The sequence below is a fragment of the Perognathus longimembris genome, chromosome 18 (genome assembly GCF_023159225.1).
Source record: "Perognathus longimembris pacificus isolate PPM17 chromosome 18, ASM2315922v1, whole genome shotgun sequence".
Classification (NCBI taxonomy): domain Eukaryota; kingdom Metazoa; phylum Chordata; class Mammalia; order Rodentia; family Heteromyidae; genus Perognathus; species Perognathus longimembris.
This window is the reverse complement of record NC_063178.1, coordinates 31,248,782-31,259,051: the sequence shown is the minus strand read 5'-3', so window position 1 is coordinate 31,259,051 and position 10,270 is coordinate 31,248,782. Positions and strand designations below refer to the sequence as shown.

The following is a 10,270-nucleotide window of genomic DNA, read 5'->3' as shown; positions in this document are numbered from 1 at the left end:
CTTAGCCACTGTTCATATAGATGTGGAATAGAATAGTATGGACAGATCCAATCCATTAGGTGTACAGTGGCAGGATATTCTGAGAAAAACAAATGCTCATTCGTTAGAGTGGGAAACCCCAGCCCACAGGCCATATAAAGTCCCACAAATCATCAAGTGCATGACAGGACAGATACATATGCATTCCCTCAGCTGTCCAAGGCACAGCTAACTGTATAGATAATTTCATATGGCCTGGAATGTGATAAACATGCAAATGGCCCTTGCCTGGAAAACAGTTCATCACCTCTGGATGGAAAAGGAACCAAAGTTAAAAGAAAAACAATGTTAAAGGAGGAATATCTGCTCTTAAAAAGAAGCAAGTCCCAGGTGTATAAGAGGGCCAAGTATAGCCCAAGTGGTAGAACTCTTGCCTGGCAGACTTGAGGCCCTGGTTCAATCCCCAGTATCAAAAATAAGAGAAGAAATATTATATAACGTAAAAGCAAGACCCACAGCATAAAAACCATTCATTTTAGAGTCTTCCAAAAAACAACAGGCAGAGGGACACTAGGCCACTTAGACCTGAGGCAGTTCTATAGAGGCATGTACAGAGTACAATGAACAAGCCTCACACGAAAAAAGAGGAAAACAAAATCCTTCATGTCTACAGTAACACATGAATATCAATATAAAATATACATTCTGGATATTCTTCCTTTAAAATAAATTATCAAATTTCAATTTTAAAGCCTTCTGTTGAGCAGCACAGGCTATACAGATACACAACACTGGCATTCTAAAATGAGGAACTGTAATTCTCATCTAAAATTAGCAAGCTGGTGTTTTTACCCATATGTATGTACATTCTATTTCCATTATAAGACACTTAGTATCCTTCTAGTGGTTCACTTTAATCAACATTACATTTAAAAATCTTGATTTGTTTAGTGGTACTGCATGGTGGGTTTCATTAGCATTGAAGCATACATTAATAGGGCAACTTCATGTAATGTCAGAACTCATTCATAGCCAGAGGAAAATGTCTGACTTTCAAACAAAACCAGGATAGGTCTGCACAGTTATGATCAGTGAACTACTAGAGAACAGAATAAACAAAAAAGATACTTTTTTCTCTCATCAGTGACTATTCATAATTTTGCCTTTAGAGACCTGGAAAAAATTGTCATCTTTGAGTTTCAAGTGTTCTGGGGAATCCAGTAGTCTTTTAGTTTCCTCAATATCCTCTTGAATTGCCACAATGAGTGACTCTAAAGAATCGAAGTTCTTTTCTGGTCTGAGGTAGCCAACAATGGCTACATTGAGGATTTCCCCATGAAGTCTCCTTTAAAAGTATGCATGATGTGGGTTTCCATGGACTTTTTCAAGTTCTTATAGTACGGGTTCCAGCCAATGCTCACCACCATTTTGTGAACATCTCCGCTTCCAACACTGGCCCAACCGTAATAAATGCCGGTGGATACATCAGCTGGGAGATTGTCTACTACTTGCTCAGGAAAATTAGCCATGGGAATGCCGAGCTGCCTGGAGCCGCAGCCGAAGCCACGCACCACCTGCCCCTGACAGAAGTACGGCAGGCTTCTCATGATGCGGTCCGTGAGGGACACAGGTGGGGACCCAGCCCGTGCGTCCGGCAGCGCCGCTGTGGGTGTGAGGCCCAGGCCCAGCGGACCAGACGGGCAGCACCTGCCAGAACCCTGCGGGAGGCCGGGAAGCCGGATGGGCAGATGGACCGCGGGCTGGGCGGCACCCACGACTCGCCGCGGTGGGACCCTCACACTGCCCACCCAACGAGAAGCTTCCAGACAACTTCGGGGGTGCGTCTGCTGGCCAGGAACTGAGGCGAGAGCCGAAGTAAGCATGGGTGTGGGCTGGGAAGGGGCTCGGAGCCGAGGCCCAGTCGCGAGAGATCCAGCCTGAAGCGCCCCAGCTGCCGGACGCACACTGGAAAAGCTCCACGACATTTTCAACACCACATCTGGTGTCATATTCACCATCTGGGAGCAGAAAACCATTGTGTCCTCTGTTGCAGTGGGAACGCATGGAAATCAGGCAGAGTTTATTCCTCCGTGGTCCCCCCACGGAGGGGCCACGTATTTTGGTCCCCCCAAAATACGCATTCACCTGTTTGCGATTTTCCTCATAATGTATGCAGTATTTCAATAGATGTGTGTTGTGGTTACCATCCATAGTTTTGAAAATAGAACAAAGCTATTACAGTGGGTAGAAATCTCTAACACGCGCCCTTCCCCATTACTGACCCAAAGCCTATTGTCTCCCAAGGTGAATGACAAAAATCATTGTCATTGACCTAAATAATGCTGGTGAATGGTTGGCTTTATTTCCTTTTTCCTTTCCAGGTTGTTGCTCCACTAACTGCACAGAGACTTGCCTAAGAGGTGGCCACACGTGGCACTAAATGCTATCTCCCAAAGAAGAGGATGACCCCAGGAATAACACTGGCCGCTCTTGCTAGCCTTGGCTTTGCTGCTGGGGTGGATTGGGGCCTCCTCAGGTGCGTGGTACATGGCTGCTCACAGGCACCGGCTCCAACCTTCTTGTTGGAGAAGAGCATCAGAAATTCTGCACATTCTTTTGAAAGATGGTGCTGTCTATTTAACAATTCTGCCTCAGGATTTATTAGTCACCTTTCCATCTCTTGCAATATAATTGGACATAATCTGAACATTTAGAACCTGGTACCAAAAATCAAGCTTTACTGCTCTATTAAGGAAAATGGGCAAAGAGAAGATGACTAGTTTGATTGGAATCTTCACAAGACAAACAAGTTCCAATCCAAGTCCTACAAAGTGATGTTTTTGTAATAGGTTTCCCAATGTTTGTGTGTTGAAACTGGATGATAACATAGTAAATTAAGTGCCCCTTCACCAAATATTAGATTCTAATAAATTAGAAAATTAACATGTCACTGTAGTCTATATTATATGTTTCATAATGCTTTATACAGAAACAGATGAAAATTAATTACATTGATAAAAATTAGGGCTGGGAATATGGCCTAGTGGCAAGAATGCTCACCTCATATACATGAAGCCCTGGGTTTGATTCCTCAGCATATATAGAGAAAAGGCCAGAAGTGGTGCTGTGGCTCAAGTGGCAGAGTGGTAGCCTTGAGCAAAAGGAAGCCAGGGACAGTGCTCAGGCCTTGAGTCCAAGCCCCAGGACTGGCAAAAAAAATTAAAAAAGAGGTTTAGGAGGGATATTCTTTGTGGATTTCTGAATATTGGAAATATTTTTTTTTTTTTTTTTTTTTTTGGCCAGTCCTGGGCCTTGGACTCAGGGCCTGAGCACTGTCCCTGGCTTCTTCCCGCTCAAGGCTAGCACTCTGCCACTTGAGCCACAGCGCCGCTTCTGGCCGTTTTCTGTATATGTGGTGCTGGGGAATCGAACCTAGGGCCTTGTGTATCCGAGGCAGGCACTCTTGCCACTAGGCTATATCCCCAGCCCCTGGAAATATTTTTAATTAAAACATTTGTCCACTCTGTGTGTGTCTATCTATGTGTGTATTTATATATGTGCATGTGTTTGTGTGTATGTGTATGTATACATGCATGCACATGTGTATGTGTATATGCATGTGTATATATATGTGTGTATGTATGTATGTGTTATGTGCGTGTATTTGTACATGCATGTATAAGCGCATGCACATGAATTCAGGGCCTGGAGATGTTGTTTCACTTTTTCTGTCTAGGATGGTGCTCTACCACTTGAGACACATCTCCACTTCCAGCTTGTTTGTTGGTTAGTGGTAGAGTAGAGTCAGAATTAAATGCTGGGGCTAATTTGATCCAAGACCTTCAAATCTCAGCCTTCTTAGTAGCTAAGATTACAGGTATGAGCTATGAGTACTTAAATATTTCTTATCATTAGATTTTGAAAACATTAAAATTCTAAGGTACAGTGTCAATCATAAGATACAGTGTGACACATTTGTTATCTTAGCTTTCTTGGTGAAAAATAATAATCTTGTCTCAAGTTTGTACATTTTGATTAGAAATCCTCCTGCTAAAATTGTGGATAAAGAGATGTCCTCTTGATAAATTTGAATAAACAGGTGAGCTTTATTGGAAGTATGATCAATTAGCCCCCACAATCCACCAGAATTATGAAAATGTTTTAGTTATAGGGCCCAAGAACCAATCCCCTGCCTCTGAAAAGCAGGGCCATGCCAACCCTGGGAATCCAAGCGTAAAAGCGGGTTTTCTCTTGTGTTGCAGTGAGCCATAGACCCTTGCGTGCAGCAGGAGAGCTCTGGCTAAGCTAATGGCACAAAACACTGGATATTCACCGGCTGCCACTCTGAACTCTCCTGACATTTGAAGTGTTTATCCCAGACATAATCCGCTTTTTTTTTTGCTGCTGCAAAAGCTCAGATAAATGAGATCTTCCTTGTCCCTTGCCTTTGTTATCCTTTAGTGGGAATCACTTAGGAGCTAGCAATCCCCTGCTCAGGATGGAAGAGTTGCAGCACAGCGCCTTATCCAACACGGGCTGCTCAGGAGTGCCACTCGGGGATGCGTGAGATTTCTCCCTGCGCTGATGTGAATGGGCATGTCGGGCCTGAGGAGAGAGAACTCGCCACAAGTATTATGCTGCATGGAACCAATTTCAGCTTCCCTTAGGAAATGTTCTATAGAGAATCATACAGTGTTCTAAACCCTGAGAACACAGAGATCCTCTTCTTCTTTGGTAATGGCTGCTTATGTTATTTACGGATATGATTTCTATGCCTCACAGAATAGCACACGGTGTTCTGTCTATCTATCTATTTCCCTATATATACATATATGTATACCTATATATCTATATATGGATTTACCTATCATCTGTATATATATTTCTGTATCTATCTACATCTACCTATCTAAATATATATGTCTATATATCTCCATACATACATACATACATCTACCTATCTACCTATCCATCTATTTCTCTATCAATCAATCATCTACCTACCTACCTACATAGCACTTCATCCGTAAGCTTAAGGACTGTTTGAGGATGGGGTCCCTGTTCCACTCACTTCTAGAAAGCACCATTTATACATCAGGTAAAATTTGAGGTTATACTGATGAATGTTTACTCCATCTAAATCTCTCTGAAATGATTCCAGGTATTTAAATTTAGAAATTTGAAGCTATGCAGTGGCCTCTAGGGCTTATATTCATGACACAAACTAATATCTTTTAAATTAGTGGCCCAGGTCCCATGAGATTCACCTCAACCCGCAATGGCCTTTGCAGAGTTTAGAGTGTTGAGAGAAGAAACACATTATTTTGTTGAAACCTATGGAAGAATCTATGAAGAAGCTGGACTGATACGAGCACTTGCAAGTATTTGGAACTGAAGTAAAATTGCAACTAACAGACAATGTTAACATTATAGGACCTCAGGGATGAAGTTGTGTTAGTTATTTTTGGTCCAACATTTGAGTCAAGAAAGTTATTGCATGAAAGCCATTTGGCCATTTAGCAACTGGATTGCATCAGAGGATGTCATGTCAAGTACATGGTGAAATGGTCAGGAAAAAAAAATCTATGCCCAGGAGATAACAATTACATGGATTATAGTATACTAAGTAAAGTGAGCTAGATCCAAAGGAACAGGTTGCATAGTTTCCTTCCTATTTTATAACTAAAGTAGGCTTAGAAATCTATCATAGTAGTGCATGTATACATTCTACACAGTAGATTGTAAAGTTCAAAAAAGGTTTTAGAAAGTGAAGAGCTTGGAATAATGACCTATCACTCGGGGAGAATGGAGGTGAGGCAGAGCTGGGGGGCAGAAGTGAGACACTCTGGTGTGCTCAGCAAAGGGGGTGTGGGACAATTCCTTTTGCCTCCCTCGGAGGTTACCTGTGCTTCCAGGCCAGCTAAGATTTACTGTACTCTCAATCAGACACTCGGGTGATGGCAGGGCCGTGCAATGCTTGGGAGTGCAAAGTTCCGTGGGTCCCTGCGGTGGTCCTGAGGACAGACCAGGGCTGCTCCCTGATTGGGGGACACCAGGCCATCAGGCAGAGAGAGCACACACACGTAGACACCAGGACGGAGGACCACTCCTGCTTTCGTTTAGATGTGGGTGGTGTGGAAGATGATTAGGTTCTGGGAAGAGATTGAGGACATCCGCCTCATGATTGAATCCTGGTGCTTTTATAAAAAGGAAGAGAAACACAGACACAAATATGCATATTCTGTTTTAGCAGATGGGCTTCTGTGCTGAGGCAGAGGGCTGATACACAGGTACACACACACACACACACACACACACACACACACACACACACACAAAGTTGTGCCATTCCTGGAGCTTGTACTCAGGGTGTGGGTGCCATTACTGAGCTTTTATTGGTCAAGACAAGGGCTCTACCTCCTCCCCACAGCTCCACTTCTGGCTTTTTGGTGTCTATTGGAGATGAGGGTCTCGTGGACTTTCCTGCACATGCTGGCTTTGAACCACAGTGCTCAGATTTCAGCTTCTGGATCAGTTAGGCTTGCCAATGTCTGTCACGGGGATGATGAATGATCCTAAGCACAGCTGTGTTGTGAGTGGTGCTGCGGTGCCTCTGTCGGGGAGAGAGCCCGTGTTGGATGAGCGCAAGGAATGGCAGACTCCTCCTACCCAGTGAGAGAAGGGAATCAAATCTCCCCTGAGCAGCACACCTCTAGTTCTGCTTCAGCAGGCTTATTCGTGTCCTTATTCCCCTGGGAAACACAGAAATTCATCAGATATTAAGAGGTCAGGTAACATGCCAAGATTAGAAATAATGTACATCTCACAGTTCTACTTATTTGTATAAAAAAATATTTGTTCTAGTGTGAACACTGGGAATGAAAGCTGTGCTGAGCTTCCTATCACCAGAGCCTGGTAATTCAAATGCATCTGATTTGTATTGATTTTAAATTTAGCTCTGAGAGCGAACACATGTTCTATAACATTGTTAAGCATCACAAATAAAATCAGAAGATGAATTGTCATTGCCTTCCTAAGCTGTAAATTGGATGACTCACCATGTAGGGAAATTAACTCCAAGATGATTGGCTGGTTTATCATTTGGAATTATAATTTAGGCGCTGTGGTGTGTTTCCTGTCAGAAATTCGCGGCCTGACATTAGATTTAGCCTTCTTATCTTGAGTTCAGTTAAGCAACGAAAGACTGAGTTCATTTAGTGAATAAAACTCAAGAAATAGCAGCTGGCTTTTCCCCAAATAAGGTTGTTGTCAGCCTTGTCTTTAACTGTGTCATCCAGAAGACTGCGGCTTTCCTTTACAACTTGCTCATTTTACAATCCTTGCAGAACCACCTTTTCCCTGTGGTTGACTTGGGTTTAAGATCCTGCTTCTTTTAGACTAGAAGGCGACAGACAGACAGGGGTAGCTAAGAAAACTTGTTGTGCTGAAGGAAATCAAAAGCTTCAGGTAAAGACAGTCACTGCACTCTGGTCCTCAATCTCTGACTCAGATCGCCACGGGAATGTCTGGTCTCTAGGTAATGTTTGGTTTTAAAGAGAATTTCTTTTCTTTCTCAGAAATATTACAGATGTATGTTTTCATTGGGTCTAGAGGTCGCTCTTCCTTCATGCTCCGCCATCACAAATTTACCTTGCTCATTCTCACTGTAATCCAGAGCAACTGATATGTTTCTGTTCCCAGTCCCTCACCTAGAGCATGATGGGAAACATTACCGCGGCGTGTAGACTCAGTTTCCACCTACATGTCGTGAGGTATGGACAAATAGATGATAGAGAGAAAGGCAGATAGACCATAGGTGGATGAGAGATGATAGTTTGATCACGGTGCTTGAATCTCACGTCTGATATGTATTATCACTCTTACTCATAAGTATTCTGTTTTCTGCAGAACTGTAGTATATAAAGATTGCAATGTGACTTCAGAGCATTCTGGTTTGTCACTCTTATGTTTGATGGATGAGGTGATCGACTGAAGTCAGACTTTTAGGCTGCACATAAGAAGGTTCCTCTGCCTGAAATGGCTCCTCCCTCCCCCCCCCCCCCATTTCCTCAGTTGATTGCTCTTGTTCTTGAGACCTCACCTGGTCTTCTTCCTCGGGGCCTTGAGTTTGTTTAGATGGGATCCACACCTCAGTTCCAAAGTCAGGCTATGCACGGTGCTCCATTCCTTATGAAAATGTACATCTGTCAACAGATGCGTGCATTTCCTCCTCTCGTGCAGTGGTATAAGCTGTCCTGACTGTTATTCTCCCCATGCTTTGAGAGCTGGGTCCCAGCCTTCTGCCTGCTTTAGGCTCTGCCTCTGGGACCGAATACTGATGGGAAGGAAATCACACAGCTGGGAGGAAAGGACGTGTTTAAGCATAATGGGGGAAAACCATCATTTACTTGGAAGGCAGTCAAGGAGGTTCTGTAATTTCACTCTAAAATTAGAGCAAGTGTGGGTAAAAGTTCTCAGGTTGGCTACAAAGGCTGTTACATAGAACCAACTTCTCAGCTCCAAACACCGCTGGGCAGGAGCTGCATAAGGTACACAATTTTACAGACAAAAGTATTAACCAATGCAAGAGATGCTTTAATACTGCTAGTAGCAATCATGTACATGATCAAAACATTAAAGACACTACTCCTTGCTTTTCATATACTTTATATCAATGATGGGGGTTTTGAGTACAGGAAATTTGCAACTGACCTCCTCAAGTAAGGAACCTGAGCTTGTTACAAACTAATATACAACACATATTCCACTACTGACTTGTGATTATTTGTTATCTTTTATTCTTCTACATGCAAATGTAATATACGGTGTATATTCCACTACTGACCTTTGGATATTGGTTATCTTATACTCTTTTACATGCAAATGTCTCCACTTAAAGTTTGATTGCTATTATCCTTCACCTAGCTCTAAGGACTCATGGATGTCTGCCACCAATATCCATGGATTGTGATTGAGGAAGAGCCAGGTGCGGGGTGCCTCACACCTGCTAAACCTTTGCTACTCAGGAGGCTGAGATATCTGAGAATCATTGTTCAGAGCCATCCTGGGCAGAAAAGGCCTTTTATCACCAATTAATCAGAAAAGGACTGAAGTGGAGGTGTGGTTCAAGCAGTAGAGCAGCAACCTTGAGTAAAAAAGCCAAGCTTGAGTGTGAAGCTCTGAGCTCAAGCCCCAGTAACACATGAATACCCATGCATGCACACATACACACACGTACACATACACCTACACCTGCACACACACACAGTAAGAACAGGTAAATTGATGAAGAGGGTGTTTGGAGACAAATCAAATAAAAACTGAAATTGTACTTGAAACTCCTGGGAGAGGGTGTGTCGGGAAGAACTTGAGAAACACTAGAGGTGAAAGCTGTTTTAATACCTCTAACCTCCATGCAAAGTGAGAGGCTTATCAATGAGTATTCTTGAAAAGTATAACCTTAAGGATAAGAAGAAAGGAGGAAGGGAAAGAGAAGGAGGAGAGAAAAGAGGGAAAGGAGAGGGAGGAGTGAAGAAGTCGGCAGTATGTCCTTCTCACCATACAGCGGGTAAATGAATTTAAATCGACAAGCAGACAATCAGCAGCTTCTGTGTTTGAAAGCAGGGATGAGAGATTGAACAAGAGCTCTAAATTCGAATGCTCGTGTGATGGTGGTGTTTCATATATTTTAGATATGAATGGGGAAAAATGCACCTTGTTGAATATCAGTTTCCTTACCTGTAAAATGGGACCTTTCATAATGTATACATTAGTAATCTTATCTGAATTATAAAATTAATATCTATATGTTGGTGAATGTATTGGTAGGTACCCAGGAAAAAACATAATAAAAATAATAAGGAATTATATTTCTTAAGTTTATTGGAACTAGGGAATGGAATGAGAACATCAAAATGGAGAGACAAAGGTAAAAGGTGAACCAATGCAAAAGCAATACTTATAAAACTATATGTTGTAATCCAACTTATGGGGGGGAGAATTAGGGGGAGAATTAGGAAGTGGTCAGGGAGGTAAATGAGGGAAGAGGTAACAAGTTTGATAAGAAATGTTCTCACTGCCTTACGTGTTGAACTGTAGTCCCTCTGTACATCACTTTGACAATAAATGAATAAGTGATAAAATGAAAAAAAAATAAAGAATTAAGAGATCCTACATGAAAGAAATTGAAGTATGTATTTCTTGTTCATTAGGATATGTATCTTTTCATAATAGAGAGTGACTGAAGTGTGCTTTGGGGGTTTGAAAATTCTGGTCATAATTCTTTCTGTGA

General features: G+C 42.4%; 1 pseudogene; it reads right to left on the bottom strand.

Moving 5' to 3' along the window:
* Positions 1-260: 260 nt before the first annotated feature.
* Positions 261-1,620, bottom strand: LOC125366797 (annotated as a pseudogene).
* Between the last annotated feature and the right edge of the window lie 8,650 nt (positions 1,621-10,270).